Below are 21,113 nucleotides of genomic sequence, written 5' to 3' on the forward strand. Positions count from 1 at the left end.
TACAAAGGCACAGGCAACTAAAGCAAAAATACATAAATGGTACTACATAAAACTAAAAAGTTTCTGTACAGCAAGATACACTGTCAACCAAGTGAAGAGACAACCTGCAGAATGGAAGAAAGTGTTTGCCAACCACACATCAGGCAAGCGGCTAATATCCAGAATATATAAGAAACTTAAATGACTCGACAGAAAAAAACTGCTGTGGACTGATTGAATTGTGCCCCCCAAAGTTCATATGGTAGAAGCTTGATTCCCACTGTAACTGTTGAGGGTGGGAAGTCCTATTGTGCTAACTGAAAGGTGGGGCCTCATAGAGGTGATTAGATTGTAGGACCATGCCGTAATGAATGGATTAATAATGGTGGTCAGAGGCATGGTTCTGAGGGCTTAAAAGGAGAGCACATGAGGAGCTCTTTCTCTGTGCTCCACTATTTTCAGTCATGTGAGACCCCTGCATTGCTGTAAAGCCACTATCAAAGAAGACACTCACCGGGTGTGTTCCATAGACTTTTGATTTCCTAGCCTCTGAAACTGTAAGAAACAAATTTCATTTTTTTTTTACAAAGTACCCAGTTCCAGGTATTTTGTTATACTCAACAGAAACAGACTAATAGAAAAACAAATAACCCTCTTAAAAATTGAGCGATAACCTGAATAGACATATCTCAAAAGGAGACATGTCAATGGCCAATAGGCACATGAAAAAATGCTGATCATCACTAATAATCAGGGAAATGAAGATTAAAACCACAGTGAGATATCCTCTCACCCTAGTTAAAATGGCTATATCAACAAGAAAAAAAAAAATAATAATGAGGGGGCGGATGTGGAGAGAAAGAAACTCTCCTACATTTCTGGTGGGATTGTAAATTGGTATAGCCACTGTGGAAAACAGTATGGAGATTTCTCAGAGAACTAAAAATAGATCTACCCTATGATCCAGCTATCTCTCTAGTGGTATACACCCCAAGTAAATGAAATCAATACACCAAAAAGACATCTGCTCTCCCATGTTCATTGCAGCACTGTTCACAGTAGTCAAGCGAAGGAATCAACCTAAATGTCCATCAAGAGATGACTGGATTATACACACACACAATGGAATACTACTCAGTTATTAAAAAAAGATATCATTTGCAGCTACGTGGATGAAACTAGAAACCATCCTGTTAAGTGAAGTCAGTTAGACACAAAAAAATAAATACTGTATGATATCATTCATATGAGGAACCAAAAAAAAAAAAAAAAGTGGTTGTCATAGAAGTAGAGAGTAGAATAATGTTTACCAGAGCTTGGGTGGGGAAGGCGGTGGGGGAGAGGAGAAGGGATAGACTAATGGGTGTGAAACTATGCTACTATGCTATCTACCCTAAGTGAATCATTGTGCAGTATATGTATGTATTGAAATAATGCATTATATCCCACAAATATGTGCAAACAATTAAAACATTTTGAATAAAAATTAAGAAAATTTAAGAAATTAAAACATTTTGAATAAAAAAAGATAGAGTATTCTTAGGATGAATAATAGCAAAAATACTACACACCAAAACTTATGGAGTACAACAAATGCATATGAAAATGCCAGAACTCCAAATAGTCAAAATAACCTTGAAAAAGAAAAAAAAAAATTGAAGACTCACATGTCCTAATTTCAAAACTTACTACCGAGTCACGGTAATCAAGAAAATCTACTGCTAGCATAGGATGGACACAAAAATCAACAAAATAAAATTGAGAGTCCAGAATAAAAATACATTTGTGTAAATTGACTTTTGATAAGGGTGCCTAAATAATTCTATGGGGAAAATGTAGCTATTTGAGTAAATAATGTAGGGATAACTGAACATTCACATGAAAGAGAATACATTTTGACTCTTACCTCAAACCATATACAAAATTAATTCAATGGGGAAAAAAATAGCTAAATGTAAAAGTTATAACTAAAATTATTTTGAGAAAACATAGTTGTAAGTCTTTATTACCTTGGATTAGGTAGTAGTTTCTTATAGATGACACCAAAAGCTCAAGAACAACAACAACAAAAATAGATAAATTGGACTTTATCCAAATTAAAATCCTCATGTTTAAAGGGCCACTGTCAAAAAAGTGAAAAGACAACATAGAGAACAGGAGAAAATATTTACAAATTATATATTTAATAAGAGTCTAGTATGTAGAATATAACTCAATAATAAAAAGACAAGTAACCTGATATAAAAATTGGGAAACTATTTGATTAAACAGTTCTCCAAAGAAAAAAAAAATATATTATATATATATATATATATATATATATATATATATATATATATATATATATATATATATATATATATAAGGCTGATAAGCACATGAGAATGTGCTCAAAATTGTTAGTCATTAAAAATGTACATAAAAACCACAATGAGGTATCAGTTCACACCCACTAAAATGGCTATAATTTAGAAAGCAAACAGAAAATAGGAGTTCTCATACATTGCTGGTGGGAATGTAAAATAGTGCAGCCACTATAGAAAACAGTTTCATAGTTACTCAAAAGTTAAATCTAAAGTTACCATTATGACCCAGCAATCCTATTTCTATATATGACCGAAAGAATTGAAATACGTATTCATACAAAAACTTTTACAGGAATATCCACGACAGCATTATTTAGAATAAGACAAAGGTGAAAAAAAATCCAAATTTTCATGAATTGATAAATGGATAAACAAAATCTGGCATATCCATACAATGGAATATTATTCACCCATAAACAGAAATACAGTACTAAGATACAACATGAATGAATTTTGAAAGCATTATGCTAAGTGAATTAAATCAGACACAAAAGACCACATATTGCCTGAATTCACTTGTATAAAATGTCCCGAATAGTCAAATCCATAGAGACAGAAAGTTGATTAATAGTTTCCAGGGGATGAGAGGAGGAAGGATTTGGGAGTGACGGCTAAGATGAGGTTTCTTTTTAGAGTGATGAAAATGTTCTGAATTAGATAGTGCTGATTTTTGCACAACATTTTCAATGTACTAAAATCCACTAGATCATACACCTTAAAATGATTAATTTTATGTTTTTCTTAGTTCGTTTTATGCTGCTATAGCAGAATACTTGAGACTGGGTAATCTATTATGAACAAAAATTTATTTGGCTCATGGTTGTTGAGGCTGTGAAATCCAAGACCAAGGGTCTACAGAGAGGAAAGGGGGAAGAACTCATCCTTTCACCAAGAACCCACTCCCACAATAACCAACCCATTTCTCATAATGGCATTAATCCATTCATGAGGGCTCTAATCACCTCTTTATGGTCCCACGTCTCAACACTGTCGCATTGGGGATTAGGTTGCCAACACATGAACTTTGTAGACACACTCAAAGCATAGTAATGTTATATGAATTATATCAGAATTTTAAAAGAATAAACATTATAAAAAAATCAATCTAGCAAGCAGACTTAAATACTAAATGCTTAATTTTATGCCTTTCCTATTTGCAGAATCTCTTCTAGGAGAAATGGGAATACAAAGGCATAGGATAATAGAAGGTTATAGCATATGGCAGTAGCGAGACTCTAAGGGCTTCTGCTTAAAAGGATGACTATTTTGGAACGTCTATGTTCCAAACTTGTCAGATGAACCATGAAAAGGAAAATATTTACACTGCTTTACTTAGGCAACTTTTGATGCAGACCTAATCTGTGGAGAACTTAAAAAACTTCTTCCCAAATCAAATATAAATATTGTTGCTCCATCATATGTTGAAATTGTGTTCTACCCCATCTCTCTCCAGCCACCTTTTATTTTAGACAATTGACATGGGTTTGAGTATCAGTTGATTACAAATAATTATAATTAACTATTGTCGAGTGATTACTCTGAAACAGACACTATGGTAATTTGATATATACTATCTCTTCTAAAACTCAAACGAACCTTAGAAAGAGGTATTATTTTCTCCCCTTACATATTAAAAAATAAAAGGCTTAAAAAACTTTCCCAATAACATACAGTAATAGAGATGGAAATCACTAGACTTTGAACAAATTACTTCTCTTTTTAAAAAAATTTCTGTTGTCTCTTCCGTAAGATGATGTTACTGTCCTATGTCAGTTATTTTCAAACTTTTAAAATTATAGTGTTCTGAGGTGCAACTCAGCAGTACCGCTAGGTACGGTAGAGAAACACAATGTAAAAACACCTAAATTCTCCAAGAGCCTATGTAGCTATTCTTTGAGATATATTGAGCAGTATGGTGAATACAGTAAATAATGATGTTTTGTACATTTAAAAATTGCTAGGAGTACATTTCAAATATTCTCTCCACAAAAAATGGTAAGTATTTGAGGTGATAATTGTTATATTAACATGCAGTTAGATTTATTTTATTAAACCCAAGTTTAGAATCATTCATATCATCCTTGTAGATTTAATTTTATGTTTTAAATTTGTAAAACATTAATACTCATTAAATAAATAAAAATTACATTAAAAAGTAAATCCTCAGAGAAATTTCATCTCCCTCTTAATTCTGTATACCTCATTCCACCCAAAGGCTTGAGGCCCAATGATTTCATTATTTCTGGTTTACTTCATCAGTGTCGCTTTTTACAGATGTAAATTATATAATACTGTGTATACTGTTCTCTTTACTCTTTATACACTCTACCTCTTTTGTTTACTCTTATAACATCCAGATTTAACTTAAACTCTTAATATCTCAATCTGCCTCCTGAACAGTAAGGAAAAAAAAATTAGGATGTTTCAGCACCAGTCTTTCCACCCTACATACAATTTTGACTAATGCTTAAATATTTTTCTAAAGCCAACAAATAATCTATTATACTTTATTGAGACAAGGCTCATTTAAATTTACTTATAATTTTACAATTTTATTTTTTCTTCATTTCTTTTCAGATCTTAGACCAAACATCTGGTATTCTTTTTCTTTTTTTAAATATAAGCTTTATAACTCACACTAGTCTGTTGGTTATAAACCTTCATATTTCATTAGTCTACATTTCTATTTAATTATTATTTAGTGGTAATATTACCAGATAGATACACAATTATAGGTTGATACACAATTGTGGGTTGATACACATTTGTAGGTTGGTGACTATTTTCTTTCAACAATTACCAGATACTGTCTTCCTATTTTTTGGCTGTCATTGCCTTGTTGAGAATTCTGTTCTATTAATTATTACTCACCTGTAGATGATATGTTCCATCTCTGTGGCTTTTTTTCAAGACCTTCTCTTTATTTTTGATGATTTACTATTGCACTATAATGTGCAAGCATGAAATAACTTTTACATATCCTGTTTCTTGGATCTGTTTATCTATTCTGCAAAATTCATAGTCATCATTACTTTAAATATCCCCTTATCTATGTTCTCTATTTTTCTCTTCTGACCTATCAAGCAGTTGTATATTAGACATTCTCATTTTGTATTTTAACCTCTATTTTACATAATTTATTTTCCTATCTCTTCTTGCTGCTTTGTGGAAAATCTCTGTAAATATCTTCCAGTTGACCATTCTCTCTTTCCACTGAGGTTTATTTTATTCTCCTCTATCGCCCTTTCCCATTCTAAATGTATTTACTTCTTATTTACCCATTCCAGGTTCTACCTTTTCCATGCAACCTTCCTTTGTTATAGCTAAAAAGACTAAAGTAACATTTGTTGAAAGAACAATATAATTTGGACTTTGTTTGTATGTAACACTGTATTGCTTTTATAGCCTTTGATGTGTTCTGTTCCTGAAGCCAGTTACTGAGCACCTATATGACTATTTTGATGTTACTACTTCTTTGCTATCTTCTGACAAGGCTAACTCAAATACCGAAAGACAGAAAACACTCAAATCCTTACATTAAAATAATTTCTTTAGAAAATAAAGCTTTTCCACCTGTACATTCAAACACACAATATGTTATTAGTTATGTTGAGAAGCCAGAAAATAAATCTATGTGTCTAAACCTGTCATATTATTTTCACCTTTTCACTCCAGACATTTTTATTCTCTCTCTCTCTTCTTCACCAAACAAATGAACATTAGGTTTCTCCAACCTTTGTGGATGGAGAAGTCAGTAAGAGGAATATAACATAATCAAAACTGGATATGTACTTTGAAATGATAGATATTAAGTGAAAGAATGTAATGATTTTCTCTTGGGTTATAGTGCCCAGCTGGTTTGTGACAATGGTGAATGTTATTTATATTCTCTTTCCTTTTACTAAATCAAGAGTTCTATATGAGCAAGTGTCCTGCAATTCCATGTGGAAGTAAAAGGAGGGACAGCAACAGACCCCTCTATATCTTCTGTCTTTGCTTACTTTGCCTTGAGGCTATCAACTGTGGCCTCCTTATTTTTCTGTAACAACAACATTCCAGTACCCACCTTTGGTGAAAGTTCATATTTCCCATTGGAGAAGAATTGAGTGCTTGAGCAGTGTTTAAAGACAACAAAGAGAAGTTGAAACTATAAACTCCATTTTCTTTCTTGAACACTAAAACTCTTCATACTACAGGGTTATTCTAATATGCCTTTGTTACCTTTAATAATAATACTTAATATGGTGTAAGTATTGTTTTGAGATTTTTTTTTGATCGTGAAGAAACAGAACATAAATTTACCATCTTAATGATTAGTATATGCAGTACAGTAGTGTTAACTATATGCACATTGTTGTGCAGTAGCTGTCTAGACTTTTTTATCTTGCAAAAATTAAACTTTATAAACATTGATAAACAATTCTCCCTAACCTCCCTACCTCCAATCCCCTGGCAACAGCCATTCTACTTACTGTTTCTAAATTTCTGTCTACCTTAGATACCTCATATAAGTGGAATCATGTAGTATTTGTGATTTTGTAACAAATAGTGCATGAGCTCATCTATGTTGCCCTTAAGGTTCATCTATGTTGTCACATTTGACAGGATTTCCTTCCATTTTCAAGGCTAAATAATATTCCACTGTACATGTACCACATTTTTGTATCCATTCAGCTCTTGATGTATATTTGGGTTGCTTTTACCTCTTGGCTATTGTTAATGTTGGGCATGCACATATCTTTTTGAGATCCTGTTTACAATTCTTTTGAATATATATCCAAACTGGTATTGCTGGATCATATGGCAAGTCTAGTTTTAATTTTTTGAGACTTCATGCTGTTTTCCATAGCACCTGCACCATTTTACATACTCATCAACAGTGTACAAGGGTACTAATTTCTCCACAACTTTACCAACACTTGTTATTTTTTTGTTCTTTTGATAGTAGCCATCATAACAGATGTGAAGTGATATTTCATCGTGGTATTGATTTGCATTTCCCTAATTATTAGTGGTGTTGAGCATCTATTCACATGCTACTTTTCCATTTGTATATCTTCTCTGGATAAATGTTTATTTAGGTTTTTTTGCTCATTTCTTATTGGGTTATTTGGGGGATTTTTTGCTGTTGAGTTGCATGGGCTTCTTATTTAGTTTGGATATCAGACCCTTATTGAGTATATGGTTTGCAGCTATGTTCTCCCATTCTACAGGTTTTCTGTTCATTCTGTTGCTTCTATCCTTTGCTGTGCAGAAGCTTTTGAGTTTGGAGCAGTCCCATTTGTCTATTTTTTTTTTTTTTTTGTATATATTGTTGCCTGTGTTTTGGTGTCATAGTCAAGAAATCATTGTCAAATGCAATGTCATAAAGATTTTTGTCTATGTTTTCTCCCATGAGTTTTATAGTTTCAGATCTTATGTTTAGTTATTTGTTCTATTCTGAGTTAATTTTTGTCTATTATTTAAGGTAAAGGTATAAATTCATTCTTTTACATGTGCATATCCAGTTTTCCCATCACCGTTTGCTATAGAGACTATACTTTCCCCATGTTTATTTCCAAACCCTTGTTAGAAATCATTGGACCACATATGTGAAGATTTATTTCTGAGTTCTTCATTCTAAACCATTGGTCTATATACCAATGCCATTAGTATACTGTTTTTATTACTGTAGTTTTGTAATATGTGTTGAAATAAGAAAGTGTGATGTCTCCAGCTCTATTTTTCTTTTTCAACATTGACTTGGCTATTAGGGTTCCTTTGAGCTTCCATTGAATTTTAGGACTTTTTTATGCAATCTAGTTTTCTCTGTGCAAGACTTTACTTCCTTGTTTAAGTATATTTCCAAGTGTTTTTTCTTTCTGTTGCTGTTGTAGATGGGATGGTTTTGTTAAATTTTATTTTCAGGTTATTCATTATTTTTATTGTATAGAAATGCAACTGATTTTTGAGTGTTGATCTTGCAGCTTTTTGAGTATTGATCCTGATTTTTGAGTGTTGATTTTGTATCCTGCAACTTTGCTGAATTTATTCATTATTTCTAATAGCTTTTTTTTTCCTTGTGGAATCTTTAGAATTTTCTATCTATAAAATTATGTCATCTGTGAACAGAGATAATTTTACTTTTTTATTTTCTATTTGTATGCCTTTTTGTTTTCTTGGTTTTCCTGGCTAGGATTTTCAATACTATGCCGAATAGAAGTGTTAAGTAGACATCCCTGCCCCTGCCTTTTTCCTGATGCTATAAGGAAGCTTTCTGTTTTCCAACACTGAGTATGATGTTAGCTATAGGCTCTTCATATATGTCCTTTATTATGACAAGATAGTTTCCTTCTACTTCTAGTTTGCTGAGTTTTGTTTCGATTTATTTTTTTCCTTAAAGGGTGATGATTTTGTCAAATGCTTTTTTTTTTTTTTTTTGCATCACTTGAAATGATCATGTGGATTTTGTCCTTAACTCTGTTAATATGGTGTACTAATGATTGTATTACATTGGTTATTAATTGTAATACATTAATTAATTGATAGTTAATTTTCATGCTGAACCATCTTTGCACTCCAAAAATAAATCTCAACTGATTATGATGTATAATCCTTTTAATGTGTTGTTGAATTCGGTTTGATAGTATTTTGGTGAGTACTTTTCATAATATTCATCAGAGTTATTCCTCTCTAATTTGTTGTTGTGTAATTGTTCATAGTATAATAGTCCCCACATATACATAGGAAATACATTCCAAGACCACCAGATACCTGAAACTGTGGATAGTACCAGACCCTACATATACTCGCCTTTTTTTTTTTATTTTGACCGGTAAGGGGATCGCAAGCCTTGGCATGGTGTCGTCCGCACCATGCTCAGCCAGTGAGTGCACTGGTGATCCCTATGTCGGATCCGAATCCGCGGCCTCAGCCCATATACTTGTCCTTAATGTCTTTTGTGTATTAACTAAGCACTTGCCATGCACTGTGACCATAACTTTTGCAGTCTGAGGTGTGGTAACAAAACTAGCAAAATTTCTTTTTTCTCCTCACAATTTCATGGATAGAAAATTCATTTTTACCATTTAGCATCACAACCTTAGCATATAATATTTTTTCTTTTCTTAAGTCAAGAACATCCACTTTTTTACTTAAAGGAAGCATTTCCTAGCTTTTCTTTGGCATACTCAAATTGCCAGCCTCACTACTCCTTTACTTTGTGGCCATTACTAAGTAAAATAAAGGTTATTTTAGTAAAGATACCATGACAGTAGATCTGACAATCAAAATAGCTACTATGTAATTAATGGGCTGGTAGCATATACGGTGTGGATATGCTACACAAAGGGATGGTTCACATACTAGGTGGGGTGGAGCAGGAGGACATGAGATTTCATTATGCTTCTCAGAATGACGTGCAATTAAGAACTTATAAATTGTTTATTTCTGGAATTTTTCTTTTAATGTTTTCTCACCATGGTTGAATGTGGGTAACTAAAACCACTGAAATAGAAACTATGAATGGGGGGGGGGGGTGGCTACTGTAGTCTGTTATGAGCTTATTTATTTCTTTTGCATCAGTTATAATCCTCTTTCATTTCCGATTGCTGTTATTGTGTTTTCTGTTTTTCTTTCATCTTAGCCTAGCTAAATGTCAATTTTGTTGACTTTTTCTAAAAACCAACTTTAAACTTCCCTCTTGGTAGTACTATGCTGCATTCATAAGTTTTGGTTTGTTGTTTTGTTATTTTTATTTGTCTCAAGATACTTTCCAGTTTTTTTTTCAATTTTTTGACTCATTGGACTTGCTTGTGCTCAAACACATGATTTGTTTCAGAGAATGTTCTGCATTGCAATTGAGAAAAAAGAATATTATGCTGTTATTGAGTGGAATATGCAATATATATCTATTAGTTCAATTGATCTATAATGAGGTACATGTCCTTCATTTCCTTATTGATCTTCTGTCCAATTGATCAGTCCACTGTTAAAAGTGAGGTGCTGAAATCCCCTACAATGAATACATCACTGTTTCTACCTTCAATTCTGTCAGTGTTTGCATTATATATTTTGGTCCTCTGCTATTAGGTGCTAATCTATAATTGTTATATTTTCCTAAGTAATTGACTTTTTATCATTATCTAATGCTCTTCATTGTCTCTTATGACAGTTTTCCTTAAAGTCTATTTTGTCTGATATAAAGTATAGCATCCTTTGCCTATTTTGATAAAATACCTTTTTCTACCTTTCACTTTTGGCTATGTGTGTTCTTATATCTAAAGTCAGTCTGTTATAGATAGCACTGAGTTGGGTTTTGTTTTTCTATCATCTACTGACCCACTCTATGTCTTTTTATTTGGGTGGTTTAATTGATTTACATTTTAACAATTAGTGATAGGGAAGAAATTACCACAGCCATTTTGCTGTTATCTGTATGTCTTGTAGCTATTTAGTCCTTTGTTTGCTTTCTTTCTGCCTTTCTTTCTTTTTCATTAATTTTTGTACTGACTTGCCCTGATTCCCCTTTCATTTTCTATTGTGCGTTATCTATAGATACTTTCTTTGTGTTTACCATGGAAAATATATAAAGTATCTTATACATCAAAGTAACAACTTCAATCACACAAAAAACTATTTCTTTACGTCTTCCCCCCAGTTTATGTATTGAGGTCACAAAATGTATATTTTTTATATTTTGTATCCAATAACATAGTTTTGTATTTATAGTTTCTTTATGATTTTATCTTTTAAATTCTACATCTGAATTGAAAGTAATTTATGTACCATGGTTACAACATCGAAGCATTCTGTATTTGTTTTTATATTTACCTTTACTATAGAGCTTAATATGCTTTCTTGTTGCTGTCTATCATTCTTTCATTTCAATTAAAGGATTCCCTTTACCAATTCTTGTAAGGTAGGTCTAATTGTGATGACTTCACTTATCTTTTGTTTACCTGGAAAAGTCTTTATTTATCCTTATTTTTACAGCACAGTTTTGTCAGACATAGTATTCTTGGTTGACAGGTTTTTTTCTTCCAGTACCTTTCATATATCATCTTACCCTCTTCTGGCCTGTAATGTTTCTTCTGAGAAATTTGTTGATATCTTAGAGTTTTCTTGTACATGACGAGTTGCTTTTCTCTTTCTGTTTCCTAGATTCTCTCTTCATCTTTGACTTTTGCCAGTTTGATTTTATGTGTCTCAGTGTGTTACTTTTTGTATTCATCCTAGTTAGTATCCTTTAAGTTTCTTGAATTTTATTGTCCATTTCCTTCTTCAGATTTGGGAAATTTTCAGCCATTATTCTTTTCAAGTAAGCTTTCTGTCCCCTTCTGTCTTTCTTTTACCTTCTAGAACTCTCATAGTGCATATATTGTTTTGTTTGATGGTATCCCATAAATCCCTTAAGCTTTCTTCACTTTTCTTCATTCTTTTTTCTTTTTGTTCCTTTGACTCGATAATTTCGAATAACTTGTCTTTGAATTTGCTGATTATTTCTTTTGATGATTAATTCTGCTGTTGATTGCCTATAGTAAAGTTTTCAATTTAGTTATGGTATACTTGAGCTCAGAACTGTTTGGTCCTCCCCCCTCCCCCCCATTTTCTATGTCTTCATTGATTTTCTTATATTATTCATGCATAAATTTTTCTAAATTTGCAATTTTGCTTGTCTGTTTGTGTTCTCTTGAAGCACAGAGCTTCTTTAAGGCAATTGTTGTTAATTTTTGTCAGATAATTCGTAGATCTCAATTTCCTTATTTTAGGTTTAGTTTCTGGATATTAACTTTGCTCCTATGATTGGGTATTTTCTCTTATTTCTTCAGGTGCCTTGTGGTTTTTTTTTTTTTTTTTTTTGGCTGTAATTTGAGCATTTAAAAAAACAGCTACCTCACCCAGCCTTCAAAGACTGGGTTGGTACAAGGAAAGACCTTCACCAATTAGCCCAGCTAGACATTTGGGAGGCCTCCAAAACATTTTATGAGGATGTGTCTTCTCTGGCCTTGCATGTGTAATTCCCCAGTTGGAGAAGTTTGGAGAAGTTTGCTGGTTTCTTTTCAAGAGCTTGCAATCTCTTCTCACTCTGGTGCTTCTCTATGGTACTGAGGGTGCTTTGACACTGCAACAAGCAACTGAGCTCTTTTTTGTCCTCTGAGGCTCATAGGCATTCTAGGTATGCCAGTTCCACCAGTGTTCCATGTCAGGACAGAAACCAGTCCCTTAGGCAGTCCTCTAAAAAGACAGAATGTAATGGTGCATACCAGTTTTCACTTTCCATTCCAGGACAGAAGCATGAGTTGGGCTTTTCTTCCCAATTGGATTGAGCTCTGCTGATTTGTGGAAGGGACTAATGCAGTTGAAATGAAATAGCTTTTTAAAACTATTTCAATAAGGATGTTCTTAGCTTTGAGGTTTCCTGGGGTACTAAGATTTTCTTACTGGTTTCTGGAGTTCTTATAAAGTCTTTCTGGACTGCATGTTGTTGTTTAGTTGGTGTCTCTGTGAGGAAACAAGGTCTGATGCTTTTATTATACCATTTGATGACATCATTCCCTATTTTGAAATATTTTTCCATAGTTATTTATAAGCTCTCTAATGTTTAGGCCTGTACTTTATATATCTTTGTCTATCTCATAGTATCTAGCCCATGAGGCAGAGATGGTAGTCCATAAATATCTGCCTGATAAAGGAGTAAATATAAGAGCAGAAGAGACTGGGCCCCATTAATAGCTGATGACTTTGTATGGAGCTAATGCTTTTGCAATTGGTGTGCATGTGGGTGTATGCAACTGTTTGCATGTGTGTACATATCCTCATAGTCATGGTTCCTTTAAATTTCTTCTTCCATGTAAAGAGGTTAAAAGAAAAAAAAATGGTCATTTTGTTGCTTTGTAAATTTATTATGAAGGTATTTGTAAGCTTAAAATCCTTTATAAAAGTATAAATCAACAAAATAAACCTTTTTTTTCTTATTCTTAACTGATTCATCTCTGTAAGGAACATAATTTCCATGGAATACTAAGTCAGAGGCAAAGCTGGATACAGTCCTACATTTTTGTGAGTTAAGTCCTTTCTTATTTTATAAATGAATACATTGACACACAGAGATTTAGAAGATATTAGACACTACAAAAGGCAAAGCCAGAATTTAAAAACCGAGAGTCTGAAGTCATAGCCCATCTTTAGATACTGAGCAGAGTGTACTCAAGCTATCCAAATTCCAAGGGTGGGTGATATTGTATTGTAAATTGATGATTTTTAAGTTGCTGAAATCCAGATTAATTTTAATAAAATTAATGAAAAGTTCTGGAAATAGTGCAGTGGATATCAAGAGTCAAAGACTTGGAGATAGAGCAAGCTCTAATGTAGTTATTATGAAGATGTAATATCCAAGTTTACCCATCATTTGTATGATAACCTAGCAACCAGTCTTCTTTGAACTGAAACAAAGAGGTACCTTATTAAAATTGAATATTTTAATGAAGAAGGAAAAATCCTTATCTAAAAATACTTTGATAACTGAACTGTGTGCTCCCTTACAGATGTAGTCAATGTGGCTTCTGAAAGGAAAAGATGATGCAATACTCATTCTATCTGATTTCAAAAACTCTCAGAATCTGCCTTCCCACTACTGTCAAGGAGTCTGACTTTTTTTTGTAATTTTGTCGAGACTTCAAGTTGTTTTCAGCTTAGACAGTCTATAAGTTGGCCAGGTTTTATGAAACATCTAAGACTAGGAATCACTATCCATGTTTGCAGATTCAACTTTGCAACTGTTTAATAGTGAATACGTTTATCATCTCTTTTTACCTAAAATTCTTATTTGTAGAATGAAGATCTTGGCTAGAATAATACCGACAACTGTTCCAGTCCAAACTTTCCATGAGCCTATTGTTCTAGAGAATATCTGGTTGATATGATGGCAGAATTACTGATCATTTGTGAACTGGCCAAAATGTAAAGGCCAGCCAAGCTCATCTTTGATATTATTTGAAATTGGCAAGATCGGTTTAATATTTCAGGTAAAAATTTTTGTAGGATATGTGTCTTCTAAGCCATTTGGCTTTCCTCAGATCCATAATTTCTACCTTTTAACAAAATATCAGAATAATTACCAAGAATTTTTAAAATGCATTATATACGTGTGTGTGTGTCTACACATGCACATATATATTTCACTTAAAGTTTGTCTATAAACTAGCAGGAACTGATTAGATATGTCACAGTGAAATAAAAATATGTATGTTTGGTGTGTCACTATCATCCACTAATACCTCAGCATGGTGCCCATGGAAGTGACTTGCTCCAATCTCCCTGTAAGTTAATATGGCCCACATCATGTAAATTTAGACCAGGGTCAGGAAATGGCACTACTGCCAAATCTGGCCTACTGCACTTTTTTTGTAAGTTATAAATAAGTTACTATTGAAACACAGTCAAACAATTCATTTCTATGTTATCCACTGCTGCTTTTGTCCATGGCAGACTTGAGTAACAACAAGAGATGTGATAGTGGCCTAGAAAGCCTAAAATATTTACTATCTGACCCTATATATATATATTTGCATACTTTTTATTACATTTGCATAATTTTTTTTCCCTCCAGCCTAAATGATGCCTCTCCAAACTTTCTGGGGGAAATATGTGCCTCTACATACAGCTTCTGCTACCAAAGCCTGGATTTGATTGCAGCAAGAAGAGCTCTCTAAAAGGATTGAAAATATATCACTAAAAGGGACAAATATGCATGCTTTGACAGTAAGCGAAAGAAAAATTAAAGAATTAATGGGGAAATATTTATTTTATTTGTTTCTCTCTTTTGCTAGGGACTTTAAAGAAGCATAGCCTGCAGTGTACACTTTTTATTGATGAGCGAGTAGACAACCTCATGAAGCTTTTGTAAGGATCAGTAGATCTAATGCAAATAAAATACTTAGCAAAAAATCCAATATATGTGAATAAAAACACCATCTATTTGTGCTATTCTTAATGAGAACCCCTTGTACAGTCTTTTTATGAGACATTGCAATTTAGGGGCAAATATTTATATTTTGAAAATAAAGGTTTGTAAAATGCTACCACGGTGATTTAATAGAGCCCTAATATGGGTAAAGTATATCACATTCAACATTCAATTGCTTTAACATTAAATACCTAAAATCATTCTAATGCTCTAATGATAAGAAATTGAAAACAGAATATTTGACCTAAAAGCAACCCAGAGATGATTTCATTTTGCGATTAAAAACACTAGATTAAAGTTGCTATAATAAGTGTGAGGTGATATCTCATTGTAGCCTTAATTTGCATTTACCTAATGATTAGTGATGTTGAGCATCTTTTTATATACTTGTTGGCCATTTGCATATCTTCTCTGGAACAATGCCTATTCAGGTCCTTTGCCCATTTTTTAATCAGGATATTCATTTTCTTGATATGGGGTGTTTTGATTTTTTACATATTTTGGATGTTGGCTCCTTATCAGATGAATGTTTTGCAAATATTTTCTCCCATTTTATAGGTCGTCTCTTCACTCTGTTCATTGTTTTCTTGGCTGTTCAGAAGCTATTTCTGAGTCCAAAATCCCGCTGTGTATTCTTTCTTCTAAGCAGGCACAATGTTTATGAATGTTTCAGGCTGAAATATATTTTATTTAATTCTTTATTCATTATATAGACATACATACACAGAAATACTAGGCTATGAGTGAAGTAACGGAAAGTAACGAAACCATGAGAAGAATTAGTTAAGATGGATCCTCCTCTTGTGCATGGATCTCTTCAATTACTCACATGTCAATAGGGTCACAATTTTTTATGCAGCAACAAGTTGTAGGTTTTTCATAGTATGAAATCTTAAGTTCTCTATCATCACATTGATTTTTACATTGATCACCAATCTTCGTACATGCTTTCCACAGTTAAAGAGAACATGGTGCTCTTTACTTCTTTCTGAACGAAGGTAAGAATAGCTGGAATTAATAATCTAAGTAGAGAATGCCAAGATTTAAAAGAAGACACATGAAGAAGCACAGAGAACAGAGGTGAAATAAAAGAAAGAAATTTTTACATTGGGTTTTTTGTTCCAATCTATGTCAGAACAAATAAAAAAAAAATCAACAAGTATCCAATTCCTAAGGTAGACATTCCATGCCCATCCATTTCAATTAATTAGGCAGTGACTCAATAATGAATAATTGGAAGGCTTGCAATTTATTAATATTTCCTGTCTTTCTCATTCCCTGAAACCATGGAATATGAGTGAGCCAATCACCATTCTCTCTCACATTTATTCTTCATGCTTAGTATCGTTCTATGGTCAACACTTTCCTCCTCCATAAGATTCCATTCTTGACTGACTTCAGCAGTTGTATAATATTGAAAGATGTTGTTTTCTTTTCTTTAAATATCTCACCTCCTCTTGAATCTTCACCCCAAGAGAAGTTCTGCTTACAAAAAGAACACTTTGGGGAGATTAGCATGATGAAATAGTAAATGATCAGAAATAGTGGACATAGTAAACATTTTGGCAAGGCTCTTAATTTTCCAGTGCTATCTTGTTTTCCTTTTCTCTCATTGTAAAGTTTCCAAAGCTATAGAAACCAGAAATTTCCCAGTCTCATCTTAAATTATAATAGCTTTGATTCTGTAACTCCAACAAGTATGAAGAATGAGGTAAGGATCTGGATATGAAGCTTCTCTGTCACTACCAGAAGTTCTGAACCGTAGGAAAAGGTTTTTATTTATGCTCTGAATTTCCACAGAAGAGAACTACAAATAAATGGTGCAGATCATCGGAGAGCCAAGTTTTGAATCAATATAATAAATGACTTTTTAACAATTAAGGCTTTTATAAAAGTGATGGAATATATTATCTTAAGAAATACATATCTACTATCACTAGACAAACATAAACAAGCTGTATTGGACATATTTTAGAAGGTGGGCCAGAAAGGATGAGCCATTATCACTGATGTCTATAAGTATGCTTTCATCTCAAAGACCTTTTTCTTCTGTCATTAACCAGTCCTTTATGCATCTTTTTTAAGTAAAATATTTTAATTTTACTCTAAAGTACTCTAAAGCAGTTCAGTTAGCTAATAATTGTATATTATTTGGAAATAATAATAGTAATATAATAGTACGAATAATAATGCATGTCCAATATTTTACCCTGAGTTAGGAAAGGTGCATATCAACAACCAAATAATCTCAGCAACAGCCTATACACAGGGCAGCATATCACAGGAATAGGGCATTCTGAGAAAATAACAAGTTAGCACAGACCCTTGAATTCTTTCCCTTTAAAAATATTTTTTGTATTGTAAAATAAAACACAAAATATAAATACAGGACTTAATGTATTATAAGGGAAATAGCCATGAGATTACTACCTACATAAAGAAATAAAATGTTACCTAAAGCTTCAAGCCCCCTACCACATCATAACCGTCTATCTCTTTCCTAAGAGCAATTGCTATCTTAATTTATTAACTTAGCTACATTTCCTTGTATTTTTATCTCTCATATGTGTTCTTTACTTCTACTTTTGAATATATACACATATAAATATATATATTATATACATACAAATATATGCATATATATACATATCTATGTACGAGGGTACTACAAAAAGTTTATGGAAAAATTCATATTATTTTTACTTCTACATTTCCATAATCTTTTTTTTTTTTTTACTGGTTGTTGTAACTTTATTTTTTTTTTAATTTTTTAAAAATTGATTTCACTTTTTTTTTTTTTTTTTTTGCAAATCACCTATTTATTAATATTATTACTTTTTACATTCTATGATGTCATTGTGGAGCAATTGGGAGGGAGGGGGAGAAAAGGAAGGGGAATGAAATGGGATGGAAGAGGAAGAAGGACAGGTAGGATTGAGGCTGAAGCAGGGAACCCTGAGTGTTTTCTGATTGTTAAACCTGCCCCCTTTTGCTGGAGAAACTGTTTTAGAAATTTTATGCTTGGCTGTCTTAATCACAAACTTTAGCTTCTGTAACCTAGCTTGCTTCCTGCACCTGTGTGCTAACAAACACCACCCTAAGGGCCAAATGCAAATTTGGCTCCCGTAGTGACCTATGAGCTATGTCTCATAGCCAACCAATCTGAATTAACACACTTGCATCCTTCATCTGCATAAGAGGACCTAAATTAGAACTTGGGTGGGAAGTTTTGGCTATATAAGGCTGCCCCTTTCCTTCATTTGAGGAGACACTAGCCTGATGCGCATGCTCTCCTTGCTTGCAAGCAATAAAGCACTGTAACACCAAAAAGAGCTGTAACACCAAAAAAAGCTGTTAACTAATAAAGAGATGTAATACCAATGTTGGTCTTAGATTCCTGTGTGCTAGCAACCTCACAACATTTGGAGGGCCTAGCAAGACTTCTTGTTGCTCACTCAAAGGAGCCAGAAACTGCAGCTTCAGATAAAGGGCAACGCAGTGAGTTTTCCTAGGGGAGGCCACCAAGAAGACATTCCTCGACCCCAGAATCCTTTGGTCCCCACCCAAAAGCCCAAACACCACCAAATTCTTCAATCGGCTTCAATTGGCACCAGAGTCTTTGTTCATCTTTGTTTGTCCTCCTACTCTGCGTCTTGAGCCTCCAGAGGTAAGTTTTGGTTTGAGATCTCAAAAACCTGGTTTTGCATTTGGTATCAGAGCTCTGATTTGGGGACTTTGTGGAAGGCTGGACGCAGCATTACTTCCTAAGTCCAGGACTCCCATGAGACGTCATTGGGTACTTTGGTCAGGATACTTTGGTTTGGAATTTTTTGGTCCTTTGGTCTGGAATTGTTTGGAATTTGACATGGCTACTTGTCTCTGTCTTTTGTGTGTGATTGGAATTTGACATGGCCACTTGTCTCTGTCTTTTGTGTGCTGCCAGTTGTGTGTCATTAACTGTGGTCCTGACGTGAGCTTGCCATAGTAGGACATGATGGGTATGTGCCATCCTGTGTCTCTAAACTTTATTGTGCTACTTGCCCTAATACTGGCCATAGGATTGGTATCCACCACCCCAATAGGTTGCACCAACCCAGAAAAATTTTTTTCGGGCACTCCTCTACGTCCCCTCAGTAGGGAGTTTCCTAGCCATCTCATTGAGTCAGTGTACCTCTTAGATTGATTTTTTTTTTGCCCCAATTCCCAAAAAGTGAAGATATTTTGTACATCAGTTTGTGTAGTCTTGATTAGTATTATGGGAAAGAATATCTCCTGGCCCATTTGTGGGGCCACTTCTTTACAGGCAATAATAACTCACTTTGATTATTTTCAGAAAAAGGCTGCCGATTTCGGGGCTTCAGCAGACTCCTGTGACCTCAGAAAATTTTATGAATTAGAATGGCCCACATTTGGTGTGGGATGGCCCCCATACGGGACCATTGATCTCCCAACAGCCTGTCAAGTCCAGGCTTCTGTCTTGGGACTCCTCCCCTGGGTTACCCCAATCAGGTTCTCTATATTCAGGTTTGGATCAATATTGTGGACAAGATGCCCTCCTGTTTGAAACAGTGACTTCAGCCCCAATTCGGAAACCTAGGTCTGCCTATCCAGATGGCTGGAAGGGGGTCAAACAAGATGGCAAAGAGAAGGATAAGAAAAAGGAAAAATTTTGGTGACTAAGTCCCCTCTTCCAACCAGATCCTCTAAGCCTTCTTTTCTCCAGGATGCATCTGAGAACCTTATTGACCTTTCTTCCTCTGTTCCTGTCTCTCCTAGTGCGCCTCCCCCTTACCATACTTCTCCCAACTCTACTGTACTCTTAAGCCCCCCACATACGAAGAGTGGTACCACTTACCAGATCAGGAGGGACTCTGAGTCTGACCTTTCTCCTTCTGGTGCTTACCCCGTACCTCTGCTCACACCCCGACAGGCTCCCTTCCCCCTGGAACTCAAGACCAACCCCCCTTCATGGTCTATATCCCCTCCTCCGCTAGTGATTTGTATAATTGGAAGAACCAGAATCCTTCCTTTTCTGAAGGGCCACACGGTCTCATCTTCCTCTTGGAGACTGTGTTCTTTACATACCAGCCCACCTGGGATGATTGCAAGCAGCTCCTCCAGACTCTCTTCACGTCAGAGGTATGCAAGTGTATCCACTAGGAGGCCTTAAAGACTGTTACTGGTCACGATTGATTGATGACCCTCTGACGACCCTGTTCATCTTGAATGTGTGTTTCCCTCAAACAGACCCCAATGGGACCCAGGTGGATCAAGGTAAGGGGGCTCTCAATCTGTATTGCCAGACTCTCCTTAGAGGACTCCGTGCAGCTGCCCAGAGACCCACAAACCTTTCAAAGTTAAGAGAAACAATTCAGGGACCAAAAGAATCCCCAGCTGCTTTTTTGGAGTGCCTCATGGGAGCTTATAGGGTCTACACACCTGTGGACCCTGAGGTCCCAGAAAACAGGCAGGCAATAAATATTGCCTTTGTTACTCAGTCAGCCCCTGATGTTAGGAAGAAACTTCAGAGGCAGGAAGGATTTGAAGGAAAACTGCTATCTGAGATAGTTGAAATAGCCCAGAGGGTCTATAATGCCAGAGATAGCCCAGAAGAAAAACAAACAAAGAGAACGTCTAAGATAATGGTAACTGCACTTACCAAGTCCCAAAGAGTTACAATAAAGGGACCCAAAGGTGTGAGACCTCAAATAGGACAAAAGGGAAACTCCTCCAGAAGGCCCAGGGCCCCTCTAGAGAAGGACCAATGTGCGTTACTAAAAGAGGCTAATATTCTAGTTCCATGTAAGTAGGCATGGAATACT

Source organism: Cynocephalus volans, chromosome 5 (assembly GCF_027409185.1).
Source record: "Cynocephalus volans isolate mCynVol1 chromosome 5, mCynVol1.pri, whole genome shotgun sequence".
NCBI classification, from domain to species: domain Eukaryota; kingdom Metazoa; phylum Chordata; class Mammalia; order Dermoptera; family Cynocephalidae; genus Cynocephalus; species Cynocephalus volans.